Source organism: Oryctolagus cuniculus, chromosome 6, assembly GCF_051225735.1.
Source record: "Oryctolagus cuniculus isolate XC-2025 breed Fujian yellow rabbit chromosome 6, ASM5122573v1, whole genome shotgun sequence".
NCBI lineage: Eukaryota > Metazoa > Chordata > Mammalia > Lagomorpha > Leporidae > Oryctolagus > Oryctolagus cuniculus.
In genome coordinates, this window is record NC_142872.1 from 24,542,108 (window position 1) to 24,558,222 (window position 16,115).

General features: G+C 59.2%; 1 long non-coding RNA gene across 10 annotated transcripts in view; it reads left to right on the forward strand.

The window, feature by feature from the left end:
- The first annotated feature begins 9,292 nt into the window (after positions 1 to 9,292).
- LOC103347871 (uncharacterized) overlaps positions 9,293 to 16,115 on the forward strand; it is a 190,317-nt gene continuing 183,494 nt past the window's right edge. For 4 of the 10 annotated variants that reach the window (XR_016236120.1, XR_016236123.1, XR_016236126.1 and 1 more), the window contains exon 1: positions 9,304 to 9,458. This is a non-coding gene — a long non-coding RNA (uncharacterized LOC103347871). Of the gene's footprint in view, positions 9,459 to 11,748; positions 12,197 to 12,338; positions 12,598 to 12,772; positions 12,998 to 16,115 lie in introns of those variants that run through there. The other 6 variants (XR_016236121.1, XR_016236119.1, XR_016236128.1 and 3 more) reach the window with 5 other exon arrangements.

The window sequence follows — 16,115 nt, forward strand, 5'->3', positions numbered from 1 at the left end:
ATCCCTAGGCCCAGGGGCTCCTGCATCCCCAAGTGGCCTGGCCTCGGGGGGGCCCTGCCAATGGTGTTGCCCAGATCCGCCGCGCTGCCTCTTACGGGCTCTCTCGCCCCTGCCCCAGCTCCAGCCCGAATGGGGTTCTTGGCAGGACTCGTGCTACGTTTGCTTCTTCCTTGTGATCCTAGGCTGCCTTTACTTCCCAGACTGGCCCTTCAGGCCTCGCTGGTTGCCAATCCCCTGGCTCAGGAAGCCCCTCTGAGCCCAGCCTCCCTCATCTGTCCTCACAGGGGAGCCTGCCCTGGGCCTGCCCGCGCAGGTGACTACCCCTGGGGCTCCATGTGCACGTTGCCTCGGGCAGAGGTGCGTATTGCTAAGACCTCAGAGCAGGCCGGGAGACCTCCAGCATGGCCCATGCGGCAGGTGGACGCTGTGTGTCTGGGTCCTGGCCTGGGACCTGCCCGGCTTTGGCTTGGCTCCCAGACTGCTCTGTGTGCAGCTGCACGCTGAGCCCTCAGTGCTGCCCGTGAACCCAGGGAGGGTCTTCCTGACTGAGACATTGGTGCAAAACCATGGTGCAGACCCCCCGACTGCCCACTCTCCATCCCAGAGCAGGCGACCAGCCCCCTCCGGGCAGGTGCGGCCTCGCCTGTCACTCCGCCCCTCACACAGTCAGCCACGTTGGGTTTTTGCAGCATTTTCCAAGGGTCGTGTCCAGCGTGCCCTCCCCTCCCGGCTCCAGCTCGGTGCTGCTGGGTGGCATCTGTCGGTGGGTCCAGGGGCCTCCCAGCCATGGGACAGCAGTGGCTGAGGGCGCGGCCTTGGGACTTATGGAGTTTGGAATTGAATCCCAGTTTACCAGTGTGTGGCCTCAGGCAGGTGTCGATTGGAGAGCTTAGGTCTCCTTCTCTGTCAGACAGGGAAACGGACACTGTGCAGGGCAGCGTCGGGTGCCTGGCGCAGAGAGCGCTCAGTGACAGGCGCCTGGCACACCGTGGTGTTGGAGGCTGCCCTGTGCCTCCGCTCCTCCATGCAAGGCGGCGGTGGGTGGGAGGGGCGGGTGTGACTTGGAGGCTGGTGTCTGGGCACACGCAGGCTGCCCGGGCAGAAATGCTGAGGTCAGGGCCGAGGGCGGGGGGTCTCCCCAGGTGAGGGAGCACTACAGTTACAGTTGCGCTTTAGTTTTCAGGCGTTCACTGTGCTGGTTTGCAGAGTCACCGTGTACCAGCTCTGAGGGTCCAGAGGTAAACAGAGAAGTTACAGCAGGAAGGAACTCTGCATGTGTTAGATCCCTCTCGGGTGGGGGAAGCGCCGTGAGGGTTCCTCTTAACATACAAAGGGACTCCGTTTTCCTTAAAATCTCTCAGACACCACTTGGTAGTCCAAGGAAATAGAAAAAAAGTGTAAGGACTTAACCACCCTGTAAGTCCTGCTCCGTGGACACGCTGGCGTTTTGGTGGACACGTTGTAGACAGTAGTGGCTAGCTGAGTGCACCTGGCTGCTGGTCGTTTGCTCTCCCCCTCCATAGCCCTGAGCCTTGGGTGTTCCAGTTTCATTAAGATCGCGTCTTTCCAGATACTTTGCACCGTTCACAAACAAGTGTGGCCTGTGCTCCCCAGGCCGTGTGGTGGTGCAGAGAGCAGGCTGCAGAGCGCGCGTCCCCAGCCGCTCAGCTCCCCCACGCACTGGCGGCTTCATGGGCTGCCCGGTGCTCTGGGCTGTCCTCGTCCTCCTGGCACATATATGAAGAGTGTGGCCTCAGGGTTTTTATTTTTTAAAAGATTTTTATTTATTTATTTATTTGACAGGTAGAGTTACAGAGGCAGAGAGAGAGGGAGAGAGAGAGAGGTCTTCCATCCACTGGTTCACTCCCCAGATGGCCACAATGGCCAGAGCTGTACAGATCCGAAGCCAGAAGTCAGGAGCTTCTTCCGGCTCTCCCATGTGGGTGCAGGGGCCCAAGCACTTGGGCCGTCTTCTACTGCTTTCCCAGGCCATAGCAGAGAGCTGGATTGGAAGTGAAGCAGCAGTAGCCAGGGAGTACAGTGGAGGATGGCCCAAGTACTTGGGCCCTGCACCCCATGGGAGACCAGGATAAGTACCTGGCTCCTGCCTTCGGATCAGCGCAGTGCGCCAGCCGCAGTGCGCCTGTTCACATTGGAGAGTGAACCAACGGCAAAGGAAGACCTTTCTCTCTGTCTCTCTCTCTCTCACTGTCCACTCTGCCTGTCAAAAAAAAAAAAAAAAAAAAAAAGAAGTGGAGCAGCTGGGACAAGAACTAGTGCCCATATGGGATGCCAGCACTGCAAGCGGCAGCTTTACCCACTACACCACAGCGCCAGTCCTGCCTCAGGTTTTTAAAAAATTGTAATTTTCCTCAGGTGGATTTTAAGAAGCTTTTGGAATTTTCTTATCCTTTTTTTTTAAAGATATATTTATTTGAAAACCAGAGTGACAGAGAGGGAGGGAGGGACAAAAGGAAGGAAGGAAGGAAGGAAGGAAGGAAGGAAGGAAGGAAGGAAGGAAGGAAGGAAGGAAGGAAGGAGAGAGAGAGAGAGATCGTGTAGACACTGACTCACTTCCCAAATGCCGACAACAGTCCAGGCTAACCCCGTGGGCAGCAGGGGCCGGGGCACTTGGGCCTGCATCTGCTGCCTTCCATGCACACGTGCGGGAAGCTGGGTTGGAAGTGGATGCAGGACGCTCTCCTAGGCACTCTGGTACGAGGTGTGGACATTCCAAGTGGTGGTGTAGCCCGCTGTGCCATGGCACCTGCGCCAGCTTTCCCTCTGCTATAAACAAGCATCAGTGGCTGTCTTTGTAGCCCTGGCCCTGCTGGTGCAAGGGGCATGCGTGTTTCTCATGGTGGTGCCCAGCTCCAAGCCACAGGTGAACTTCTGGCTTCCCACACTGGCCAGCCTGGGCTCTGCCCACCTGTCTCCCCTCTCCCAGTACAGTGCAGAAGACACCTGTCTCCGTGGGAGACCCCCAGTGAATGCCTGAAACCATGGCTGGCACCGAACCCTTTATGTCCTGTTTTCTCTGATGGGGGCGTACCTATGAGAAAGGTTCATTGATCAATCAGGCACAGTGCGAGATGGACAACAGCTCATGGGGACACAGGACAGTCGTAACAACACGCCTGTTGACAGCCCTGTGGGAGGAGGCGATCTCTTGGCCGAAACGTCCCCTCGTTCTTTCCTGTATGCCCTGAGAAGCACGCCGGCTCCTCTCTAGCCTCGCTACCCTTGTGCTTTGCAGTCTTTATCCAGTAAGTCGAAGGTGACTGGAACGGAAGCCTGCGACGCCGAGCCAGGCCCTCTGACAACTGGGATGGCGTGCACGGCACAGCCACGCGGGACCGAGGGAGGATTCGCATCCTGGGCGGGCTGGAGCTCTGGATTCCAGCACACCACTCAGGATGGCCTGAAACATAGCACATGGGAGCTGTTTGTTGCCAGGATTCTCCACTTTGTATTTTCCGCCGGCAGTCACCTGTGGGTAGCTGAAACCGTCGGGGGTGACCGTCGGGTTGGGCGGCACCGCTGCGGTGGAAGATGACCCTGGCTGCACCTGCGTGTGGGTATCTGACCCCTGGCGGGTGCTGGGTGCTTCTTGCTTTGTGCCTTGCTCGCGTCCTTTGCCGTCTGAGCCTGGGGCTTCCCCTGGGCTCGCAATGCCTCTGTGCCTGGCACCAGGGACCCGAGGAGGGACAGCTGGAAGGTGACTGCCCTCAGGTCACTGAACTCCCAGAGCACAGATGTGGTGAGAGAGCCGGGTCTGGGACTCTCCGTCCACGGACCTGGGTCCCTAGAGCGGGGTTGACCTGATGGCCTGGTGATGGGACTGTGTGTAACCCGGCTCTGCGCTGTTGTACAGGGTTCCCCAGCAGGAAGGAGCGGGCCAGAGCAGTGCCCAGGTGGACTCTGGTCCCTCTGCCGAGAGAGGAACCTGGTGGTTCCTGCGGGTCACCTGGCCCCGTCCTGCTGTGTGGGATGGACAAGATGATGCCCAGCAAGGGGACAGAATTTTCCTGAAGCCCCCTGCGGGGGAACAGCAGCATCAGCCTCCCTGGAGGCTGTGGTGAGCTTGGGTCACTGTGAAATCCCCTGTGTCATGAGGCCTGGTGAGTAGACGCTGTGGCTGGGCGGCTCCTGGCTCCAGGGACAGTGGTGCACAGGTGCTAGCTAAAACTCCAGCAGAATCTCCTGGAACGCGGGGCTGGCCTGGGGACAGGCCTTGCTAAACGGCTGTGGGAAGGTGTTGGTGGGGAGGCGCCCTCTGGCTCCTTATCTGGGCCTGGCCTGTGCCTGTGGTCCTCACGGTTGACACCATGGGTGTTTTCCAGGACAGGATAAGCATCGCTGTTGAGATTGGCACCTGCCGGCTGTGCTCTCAGAGCTCTAAGCATGGCCTGCTGGCCGGTTCCCATGGGAGAAGCAGCCCAGCCTGAGATTTGCATAATCACCTTGGCCAGTGGCGCAGGGTGTGTGTGAGTGTGTGCACACCCGCTCACACATGCACACGTGCACAGTGCTGCTCCTCTGGGGACCTCCGGTGCTGTCTGGGCCGGGTCACAGAACCAGGTGGCCAGGGTCTGTGTGGTCAGTTTCTTTCTCATGCCTCGTCTCTTCATTGCAGTCACTTCTCTCCCTTGTGAGCGGTGACCACCATTCTCAGCGCTGGGCCCTCCAATGCCTCCTCGGTCTCAGTGCCTTGGCCCTGGCCCTTCTGCCCAGCTCTGCTGTTGTCTGTTCCCCAAGTCTCGAAGTTCTGCCTGATCTTTGAGGCTCGGCCAGGTCAGACAGCTTTGCTCTGCGTCATGTGCGTGGTGTATAAGCCCGTGCTGCCTTCCAACCCCCTCCTCCTCCGGGCTCCCCTGTGGCCTCACCAGATGAAGTCTGGTTGAGCCGGTGAGGCAGTGAACTCACTTTGCCCACCAGTTCGGCCCTTGGGAAGTGTGGGTTTGCTTGGTGGGTTTGGTGTTAGTCAATATTTGAACCCACACAGTGGAGACACTTTCAGTCCTCCGTGGGCACCAGCTGCCTGCCTGTGCATGTCGCTGCCATCAAAAGGGTAAACGGGGCCCGTCTCCACCCTCAGGATGTTGTCACCCAAGAGAAAGCTGGGGTGGTGACAGGCCAGAGAGGAGCGCTGGGACGAGGGATTAACAGGATAGCACGGACCCGGTGTTACAAATCGGGCTGAGCTTTATTCTGCTTCGAAGTGGGAGAAGGGTACACAGGCAGTGGGTGAGAGGGGAGGGGAGGTGCATGGCAGCTGCTCTGGGAGGCAGAGGGTGCTAGGAGAGCTTGAGTGTTCGGCATCCCTGGAAGGCTTCCTGGAGGAGGTGAGGTTTGTTGGGCAAGGGGGTCATTTTGTTTTTTTTGACAGGCAGAGTGGACAGCAAGAGAGAGAGACAGAGAGAAAGGTCTTCCTTTGCTGTTGGTTCACCCTCCAATGGCCGCCGTGGCTGGAGCGGTGCGACCAGCGCACTGCACTGATCCTATGGCAGGAGCCAGGTACTTATCCTGGTCTCCCATGGGGTGCAGGGCCCAAGTACTTGGGCCATCCTCCACTGCACTCCCTGGCCACAGCAGAGAGCTGGCCTGGAAGAGGGGCAACCGGGACAGAATCCGGCGCCCCAATCGGGACTAGAACCCGGTGTGCTGGCGCCGCTAGGCAGAGGATTAGCCTAGTGAGCCGCGGCGCCAGCAAGGGGGTCACTCTTAAGGACTCTGTGGGTCCCAACCTTCCTGTTCTGCAGTCCCGGGGCCCCTGGAGGATTGTGGCAGGGTGTGTTTTCCTCTTAGATCCTAAAGGGATGCTCATTGCCAGTGCTAATTCGGGGTCTGCTTTACAGAGAGAAGTACACTGTGCTTGCCATTCATTTGCTTGTTCCCTCTGCTGGGCCTGGCGAGGCGACGCTGACCCACTGGAAGTCCTGCACGGGGCTCACCCTCTCATCATGCAGCTGGCACCGTCTCTGGCTTGGAGGGCAGGTATAAGGTCACGGCTCTGTCATCGAGAACGCCCCGGCTCCTAAGGCTGGCATGCAGTGGCTCCTTCCCCAGGCGCTGCAGGTGACTCGGCTCTCTGATCTCTACAATTTTCTCTGGTGCCACGGAGCTCCTTGGGCACCTGCTGTCGCATGCTGCCGAGTGCCCTGCTCAGGTCCTCCCTGTCTCCTCCACCTGTCTTCATGATGGTGCCCAGTTGTGTTTTACACTCCAGAGTGGGCTCCTGTTGGAGACACAGAATGGATCCTGCGGTGAACTGGATGTGGGTCAGGTGCACTGTTTGACAGCGCACTCAGCAACACTGACCTCAGGGTCTTGGAGGGAGATCACGGTTGCAGCAGGCACGGGAGGTGCAGCTGTCTCTTCTCTCCCTTCTAGGCAGCTCCCACTCCCTCGGTGCTCTGTCCAGCGACGCCTCGTCCTCCCAGGGGTTTGTCTCCATGGAGCCCTTTCACCTAGCAAATGCTGCGTGAACACCTGCTGTGTGCCAGTAGTTGGCACCCTGGGAATAATTTGTTTGGGGTCTCTACCATGGAATTTGAGAGAGCCTGTTTCTGTGGTGGGTCTTAGCTAGTCAGGGCTCAGGGGAGGGCTCCTGGCAGAGGGGAGCCAAGCTCTGGAGGATGAGTGGCAGGGAAGTTGGGAAAGGAAGAAGAGGAGTGAGCCAGAGGGGAGCTGTAGTAGGGTGGGTGGGGCCCGGGCAGCCCTGTGCAGTGTTCTAGTCTCCCACTAAGAGCGGAGAAGGGAGTCATGCCCTGGTGGGACAAGATCGTATTTGCATTCTGAGAAGTGGGCAACGGATGGAGAGGGGCTGGAGAGGAGGCTGGGATGCCAGTGAAGAGGGCCAGGGAGAGACTTGGCTGAGCAATACAGCAATAGTTCGGGAGGTCAGGGTGCCTCCCACTGGTGTGGTCATGGGTGAGACACCGCCGTGAGAGAGAGGGAAACCGTGACCCCAGGTTTCCAGTGGCTGTGGCAGGAGATGGATGGATGGATGGGGAGTGGAGTGGGGCTGATGGACAATCACCCTCAGCTCGCCTCCCCCAGGCCTGTGAGGGAGGGGCCTCAGACTCCCCGTCTCTTCATGGCCTCTGTGTGCCCAGGAAGAGTCGCAGAGACTCACTTCTGGTTGCAGCTGCAAAGTCAGCCCATGTCCCTTGGTGGTCAGCAGACTTGACCATGGACGAGCCCCTTTGACGTGCTGGGAGTTGGAGATGGCCTCTGGCGTCAGATCTTGGGAAGAGGCCTCGCTGCTCCCAGGAGCTCCCCGCTGGACACAGTATCCTCGCCTCCTGGGTGTCAGGCAGAGCCGGCGGGCCTGGGGCTCCCGCAGCGCCCTGGCTGTGATGGAGCCAGTGGGAAGCATTTGGGGTATGTGAGTCTAAGTGGCTGCTGGAGAGAAATCCATCGTTTCTCCCATTATTGAGAACGAGCGAGGCTACCAGAGGCTACCAGATGTTCTGTGTCATATAATGGACGTTTTATGGCAAATGAAAATATATATAAAATCTGTACCCAGAGAGTTCCCTGTGCGCTTAAAGGGGACTGGATCCTTCTTTTTAGTCTTACCCTTTGCAGATTTTAGGCAAGAATTCCCTTCCGGGCAATGAACTTATCTGCCAAGTTGGGGCCCAGAGGGAACCCTTATGGGGGCCTCGTAAACCCCGACTTTGGAGGCAGTGTTGGGGCTGAGGCCACATTCGCCCCGCATGTTTACACAATAGTCTCTCTCAGCTCCGAGGGGCCATTAGAGTTAATTGGGTGAATAATCTGTGTTTAAAAAGTCCCTAAATACGTATTTACATAATCCGCACTCTGCCCAAGCCTGCTCAAGCCCATTTGTGGGATCTGGAGTAGATCCTGGCCTTGCGTCTTCTTCCTGCGCTTTCCGCAGCTTCTCTGCGCGGGGACCATCTCCGGCCTGGTCCTGGAGCCTAGCAGGATCCCTGCGCACCAGTTGCCCCCCTGAGCCTTTGCAGACACCCTGGGCACTTGGCTGGTCCTGGCAGAGCCCAAGTGGGAGAAAGTTTCCGGGTTGGAGGTCATCAAACACAGTATCTCTCTCCTCTCTGGGAATTCCTTGTGTACATTTTTATATCAAAGACTCTGAGAAGTCCTGCTTTAAGGCGGCTAAATTGTCTAATCTGGACTTTTTCAAAGATTTATTTATTTGAAAGTCAGAGTTACAGTCAGAGAGGGAGAAAGAGACAGAGATGTTCCATCAGCCTGTCCACTCCCCAGATGGCCCCAATGGCCAGGGTTGGGCCAGCCACAAGCCAGGAGCTTTTTCCAGGTCTCTCACATGGGTGCAGAGGCCCAGGCATTTGGGCCATCTTCTGCTGCTTTTCCCACACACATCAGCAGGGAGCTGGATCAGAAGTGGAGCAGTCGGGACACAAATCGGCGCCCATATGGGATGCTCGGGTTGCCGATGGCCGCTTTACCCACTGGGCCACAGCACCTGCCCCAATCTAGATTCTTTCTAAGGCATTTGTGTCTACGCAGGTCCCTCCCGTGACCCAGATGAACGCCCCATAGAACTGTCAATCTGCAGAAATCACACTGGGAGATAACAAGGCCACTCCCCCCTTTTTGCAGGTGGGTGCTTTGGGTTTTGGCCTTCGGTTCCAGTATCACTCTGGAGTCCAGAAGACTCGGTCCTGTTTGTGGTTGGAAAATTAGCCCTTGGTCGCCTGTGTGTGGGTTGGCTGCCCTGGGTAGAGCTGCGGAGGCCGTACACGTGCACGACCCCAAGGGGTTGGTTCTTGGAGCAGGACAGAGTCCAGGCTTTTGTGGGAGGTGCACAGGGAGTTGCCTGGAGCGTCTTCATGCCTGTCAGGGAGCCCTTAGAGAACACCTGCTCTGGACCCCGTTGCTTGTTGGGAATACGCCCTGCAACATGGACTCTGCCACTGGGGTCTACCAGCCCGGGGCTTGGGATCCCAGGGAGAGTACGCTCAAAGGTGCCCTCTGGCCGGGCCAGCTGAGAGCTGTCAAGCTCTGCTTTGTGGGCTGAGCTGCCGCCACAGAGCCCGCTCTTCCATGTTCACCTGCTTCTCAGTCTTGGCTGCACGTTAGAATCGCCTGGAGAGAGTAACACACTGATGCCGGTGTGTGGCCCGCGCTCGAGGCCCATGAACTGAGATGCTGGGGGCTGGGGAACCCAGGCGCGAGTCGTTTGCCCAGGCGCAGGTGATTCCAGTACTCAGCACGGTGGAGAACAACTGGGCTGGAGCCGCATCAGCCATGGAGGGCTGGGGGACGTGGGGCGGGGTGGGACTTCCTGGCCCTCGCCCGGGCTCAACCACAGCTGCATCTAGTTGCCCTTAAGGAGGGCAAGCTACCCCCGGCCCTGCTCGGGTAGCTGTCAGTGGCATGGCCAGCCCCTTGGGTAAGGAAGTGGAAGCATTCCGGTGTGCTGGCGTCCAAGGTGCCGATGCCAGGTGAGCGAGGATGGCCAGCATGACTAAGCACCTGCTGTGTGCTGGGCACAGTGTAGCACATCACCTCATTTAGTCCTGGCGTTGTCTTCCTCCCCTCCCCCACCCAAGCTCCACTTTGCATTTCCAGCTGGGGACACTGAGGCACAGAGTGGTTAAGGAGTGCACCCAAAGTGGCACGGCGCTTGGGTGATGGGGCAGTGATTTGAATCCAGGATGTCCAAGGTGAAATGTGTGTTCTCATGGGCGGGTGTCGGGGAGGAGTCTCGTGTGTGTGCGTGTGTGTGTGTGTTTCCAGAATTCCAGGGTTGGGGGCACTTGCCCCTGGGCGGAGGGCAGCAGGAGGGCACTAGAGGCAGTTGGCACAAGCAGACTGTGCATATCTGTTCCCCACGTGGAGTTGCCAGGCGTCTTGTTGGAAGCTTGCAGTCAGTCGCAGTGAGTGTGTGCAGCAGAGCGATGGGCTGTTTGTCTTCTGCGAGAGCTGGCTGTTGAGCACTCAACAGCACCGCTCCGGACAGAACGCCACTGCCTAGGCCAGCGCCTGCGGGTGATGGCGAGGGGCGAGGGCCGAGTCCAGAGAGGGGGACCCTGGAGGGGAAGCCGTTTGTGCAGCCGAGTAAACCGTTGCATGGAAGGAGACGGAGCGCGGGGAAACGAGCTGCTCTGACTTGGGGAGACACAGCGGAGCTACGTGGTTTGTGCTGAGGAAATGTTTATTTTTCTTAAAATTGGGATTATTGAAAAAAACAGTAGATTGAGCAGCTGCAGAGGCCAGGACAGAGACGAGGGGAGGGCGCAGAACTCTCCTCAGAGATGTGCAAAGTGGCGTGGGAGCCGTGCCGCGGGCCACCACCTGGAGTTGAGTTGGGTGTGGGTCCCTGGCCCGAGCCTGCCTGCCGGGGTAGGGGGCAGAGGCTGCAGGAGTGAGATGGTTAAAGCGGAGTAACAAGGGGGTGATTTATCTCGCGGCCCCCGCATTCCCTTGCTCGCTGCTCCGGCTGGCCCTGCTAATGCTCGCGGGTTGCAAATCTACCTATTTGTCAAGTCCCTCTCCGCAGCCTGGCGCTCTCCGGCTGCCTGTGTGGTTTATTAAAGAGCCGTTTGCCACCTGTCATCTCAAACTGCCTCCTTTATCCAAAACAGAATAACAGAGCTGTCTCCCTCCAGGGACGCCCGATGCAAATGCCCGAGGACAGGTTGCCAATTTGCAGCGTGTACTGGGCGGGGGGCCGGGGGCGGGGAGCTGTCAGGGGAAACAGCAGCGATGCAGGCTTTTCTAACAAGCTCATTTCTGGGTCGAGGGGAGACGCGGGCCGCCCGAGTTGAGATTACGTGGGCACGGCCTCCGCTCTCCTACGGACAGCTGTCAGCAGGGATCGCTCCTCTTCGGGAAGCAAAATTGGCTCTTCCTTGCTTCTCCCCTTCCCCCACTGCTTCTCCTCGCTAGGTAGCGAGGCCCTGCGGATAACTGTCAAGAAGCCATCCAGCTGTGCTGCGGCCGTGCCCTGGGTCGCAGCCCCAGGACCCGCTCTGGGCTGGGGTCTTATCAAAGCCGGAACCATACCCTAGTCCTCGGGGCCTCCTCCTGCCCAGAACTCCCCATGTTGGTGCCTGCTGTGAGGGGCTCCCTCTGAGGGTCTTCTTTTGGGGGTTGTTCACGCTGCCCTGGCCCCGATTCACAGATGAGGAGACCGAGTCCCCCGGAGGCTTAGGTCAGAGCGACATTGGTGCCTAGGCAGTGTGGTCTCAAGTCTGTTTCTCCTCCTGGCGAGGTGTGTGTTGGGTGGCCGAGGGGAGGAGCGGGTAAACCCAGAGAGCCTGTGTCACTTGGCTGCTTGGGTGTCGAATCTCATGTGAAGAGTGCTCACGGTGGCCCAGGTGGCCGCCTGCTGGGGGACAGATTGGGGAGGGGCAGCTGGCCTAGGTGAGGGACCCACAGTGCCTGGGGCTCCAGGGATGGTGTCCCTGGTGTGAGATGTGCACTGGGCTGGTCAGCTGTACCCTAGGAAAACCTGATGGTGGCCCCCCTCTGGCTGCCTGGGTACGGTCAGTGGGTGCCCATGTGCCCCTACCCAGACCACTGTGCATAGACTCCCTGCTTTCTAGAAAACACCATCCCAAAGGCGGTTTTGGGGTGAGGAATGACAAGCCTAGGATGGAGTATTTGGGGGTCCCCACCCCAGATGGCATGAGTGTGCTTGGGATTGTACCCCAGCATGCAGTGGGGCCCGGGGGGAGGACGTTGAGTCTCTCTGGGCCCCGGTTCTCTCAGCCATTCTCACCTGTAAGCAGCCACGTTTGTTGAGCAATTCACGAACCTGGAGGTGAGAATGATCGTGGCTCCTCTCCCAGAGGCTGCTGGGGGCTGGAGGAGAGGAAGGTGGGAGGCACCTGGCGCTCAGTGGGCACTCGCTGAGTGCTGGGCCCGTCTCTGTGTGCTCGGCTTTGCTTCTGCTCAGGGAGCTTGAGCCTCATCAGAGGCTGTGATTGCTCTGGGGGAGGGGCCCCAGGGGCAAACGTCCCAGAAGCCTTTGAGCAGACTGTGGATGCAGGATGGGAAACCCTCAGCGGCAGCCTGGGTCTCTGCCTGGCTCTGCTGTGTGGCCTTGGAAAGCCCCCTCCCCTCTCGGAGCAGCTTCCATCATAGCTCCCCCACGAGGGCTCCAGCTGAGGGCTGCTGAGTAAGGACCAGGAAACAAGGCAGCCTGACCATTCTGGCCAGTCTCGTTCTGTGAGAGGTGCGCCTGGGGCTGGCCTGCTTGCCCGCGGGGAAGGAGGAGGGAGAGCAGCTTCTCACCCCATCAGTCCCCGCACTCTCCTTGGGAAGCCCCTGTCCAGCTGTTGACCAGCATCTCACGTTCTGATGTCTGGCCCCCACAGCAGGCCTGTCCTGTCAATCCGAGGACCTGGTCGACCTGAGCTGGCACCCACCCGGGGGTCCTCCCTGGAGCCTTCCACACTCGGAGGATGTGTGAAGCCCTCCCTCATCCTGCCGCTGTCCTTGGGGCCTGAAAACCCCTGGTGGCAGGTGCCGTGCCAGGGCCTGGGCGGAAGGCATCGTGGAAGGGTGTTTGCACTGGGAGAAAACCAGCCCCAGATAACTCCCAGATGGAGGCCGGAGCCGTGCAGGTGGAGGCAGGTAGGCAATTGCGGCCACTTGAGGCTTTGTCTCCCGGGGACTTGATTGAAGCGGAGATGTGTGGGAGCTGAACTAGCCAGGAAGAGGGCCCTGCGATAGGTTCATTTGGTTTTCATTTGGTGGTGGTGGGGGGCACAGGGCAGCCCCAGCTTGTTATATTTCTGCTTCCTTTCAGCAACTTCTGCTCGGCTTTTTCCCCCCTGCTCTCACCCCCTCTCTTGCTGGAGTTTGTGAATGTCAAGGTCAGCTTGGTGCTGAAATGCAGGCAGACGGGGCCGGTTTGGCGGAGGGTGGCCGCACCCTGCGCGCCACGCTCAGTCTTGCAGGTGATGCCTGGCAAAATGAACAAAGTGTGATCGCCTGCAGCCCGGCCTTCCAGCTCAGAGATTCAGATTTCAAAGTGAGTGCCAGTCGGTGCGTGTTTGTCAGGGTGGGGGGTGCACAGAGAAGGGATGCTGGCTGGGGACAGCGTGGCCGCCTCGTCCCCGTGTCAGTGGCTGAGAGCAGTCGCAGCGGGTGCCCACGCCTGGGCCTGGCCTCCATCATGTGCTGTTGGCTCTGCTGGGACCGCTGGCTGTCACATGCCGGTCAAGTTGCTGTCTGCCCTGTTGCTATGGGTTGAGCCACTGGCCAGTGCCTGCCGGCCATGTGACCAGCACCGTTGGCAGTGACCCCCGGGGAGAAGGTCAGTTTTCAGCTCAGCTTCCAGGCATCCCTCCCCAGCCCTCTGTGACTCAGAAGGTGGCCCAGCCGGCTGTCTCCAGCACGGCCCTCAGCCCCCGTGGAGGGCCCCTCACTACTCCCTGACTTGGGGTCTTTCATGCACTGTGGCACTTTTGTCCAAGGCACACCTGGGAACGTGGCACCCCGGGACTGGCCTCAGGGGGCAGCTGGGGGGCCAGCAACCTTAGGTTTCTTTCTCTGAGCTCATGGTTCTTCCCAGCCCAGCAGCCCATGCCACCACTTCCCAAAGCCCAGCAAGAGAGCGGGGCTGGTGGGTGCTTGGGAGTCTGTGTGTCAGCTCTGTCTGTGGTCAGCGGTGGGACCTCGGCCAGTTCCTGAGCCCCTGTAGGCCTCAGTTTGTTTGTCTGTAAGAGGGGATAATGGTGCCCACCTCACAGAGTGGCCATGAGGATTAAATGCAATGGTGCATGTAAAGTGCCTGGCACGGTGCCTGCCACTTGGTGCTCAGCGATGTCTGTTGGAGCCGCGGTCCAAATCCCGAGAGTGCGTGCGCAGAGGGACCTGCCCCGGCTCCCCTGTGGCCTGGGGTTCTGGTGGTGCAGAGCCCAATTACCCATGTGCTCCTCAGCCCGGCAGCCTCGCAGCTCAGCCTCTTCCCCAGGGTCCCCTCATGGCTCGCAGGGAGCAGGGGCCATGTGCACGGGAGCCAGCAGGGAGCCATGCTCTCCGTACCTGCCTCTTTGAGCGGCGCAGTACTTGCAGAGAAGTGATGTTGAAAAAATTGTTCCTGGGATTGAGGACTTGTCCTAAGTGGAGCTGCTTTTCACAGCCCAGTCATTTTGGGATAAGAGAGCCTGAAATGAGAGGATTCTGAAGGCAGAACAAAGCAGAGGAGCCTGCCACGGCAGCACGTGCGAGTCGGCCGCGTCGCCTCGCAAACAGCCTGCCTTGTTAAAATCAGTCCCTTGGTGCGGGCGGGATTAGCGCTCTGCAAACTTCCCATCCCAGGCCGGCCTGCATTTCTACTTTGCTGCTGCCCGCTGCTTGCTGATCTTCCTTCCTGTGCACCCGGGGGACTTCCCCACACATAATGGGGGCCACTCCCACTGCTAAGATGACGGAGAGGTTTTTCTTTGCTTTGGTAGAAAAAAACTAAGTTGTGCTGGGAATACAGAGAGGCAGAGACAGGGTTTGGGGGACTTCGGCCTGCTGGAGGGCTGAGTAAGGTACCTCCCAGTGGCTTCAGGGTTCCCGAAGGTTGCTCCTCTTCCTCCGGGAAGTCCTACCTGGTTGACTCTGCATTGCTTTGTTACAGTTGGTGGGCGGAGCTGGAGCCGCCACGTGGGAGTTCAGGGTAGCTGAGTCTTCACAGTGCGTGCCTGGGGGTCCCTGTTGTACTCCTGTGGGGGTGTAACACACAGTCCTGCCTGGCGGGTTGGCGTCTGGGGCATGATGGTCACCAGCCGCTGACTGCCCACTCACTGTCCAGGTTGCTCGGGTAGCTCCAGGCTGTGGAGAGTGTGGAAGATGGAGTGACCACACCCGGAAGAATGTGGCAGGTCCCTGCCCCGTGGCACTCTGGGTTTGCTGCAGCACGGCTGGCTGGCGGCTGAGCCCGGAGCCTGTGCCCTGCTGGTGGAGCCAGCCTTGCCGCTCATTATTTCTCCACCGGCAGTCGAGCGGGAGGGCCAATTACCAGGGCCTGTTCGCGGCGCACAGCCTTCGGATGTATTCTCTCAAACGGCGAGGACCCCTTTGGGGAGAGGCAATTTGTGGGGAGCTCAGGGCAGTGTAATTTATGGGCCCCCTCTCCAGCTCCGAGTGAGATGGCTGCGGTGTAGTTTAATTAGCCATTTTGAGCCGACCGATTGCCGGGCTGGGCCGGGCGCACCTTAGCGCTGTGCAGGCGCAGCTGCAGAGTGGAACTGTGCTTCCTTCTTCGTTTGGGTGCTGTGGGTAGAGACGTCTTCCAGCTTGAAATGCAAAGCCGCTGATAGCTCTGCAGTGGGATCCAGCCCTCGGCATGGGGTTGTGCTCACCCATTCGCTACAATCACTGAACAGAGCACTCATGGTGCTGACCTCAGCTGGCCAAGTCGGGCCCGACCCGTGCACACTTGTCCTGCAGGGGCTGAGAGTGTTTGGCAGGCCCTGGGGGAGGCTGCTGGCCTCCTGCCCTGCAGAATCTGTCAGTCAACTTTGGGGGTGCAGGCATAAGACCGGGGGCACTGAGGGGCTGTGAGAAAGAAGGGGCCTGGTGTGGCAGGTGCTCCTCACGTGGTACATAGCACTCAGCTGGGCTCGGCTCTGGCCAGGGAAGGGTGACAGCTGGAAGTGGCAGAATGGCTTTCGCGTCTTTTCTTAAAGGTTTATTTTTGTATTGAAGAGGCAGAGCGATGAGGAAGGTGGGGAGAGGGAGAGTTCTTAGCTCGGCTGCTTCACTCTCCGACAGCCAGGGTTTGCCAAGCCACAGCCGAGAGCCTGGAGCGCCAGCCGGGTCTCCCATGTGGATGCTGGGACCCAAGTGCGTGGGCCATCTTCTCCTCACTCAGGCACATCAGCAGGGAGCTGGCTTGGAAGTGGAGCCCCTGGGAATTGAACTGGGACAGCGTGGGACGGCAGTGTCACGGCAGCACCTTCACCTGCTGTACCTCAGGCCGCAGGCTAACATCGCTGATGGCAGTGACCCCCAAACTGACGGCTTGGGCAGTCCTTGGTCTTACAGCCTTGGGCTCTGGGATGCTGTAGACGTGGTGCTAGGGACAAGCTGTGGGTCCCATTTCACACCTCTCAGGACCCAGAGCTGGGCTCTAGGAACGTGACTGTCAGAGTCTG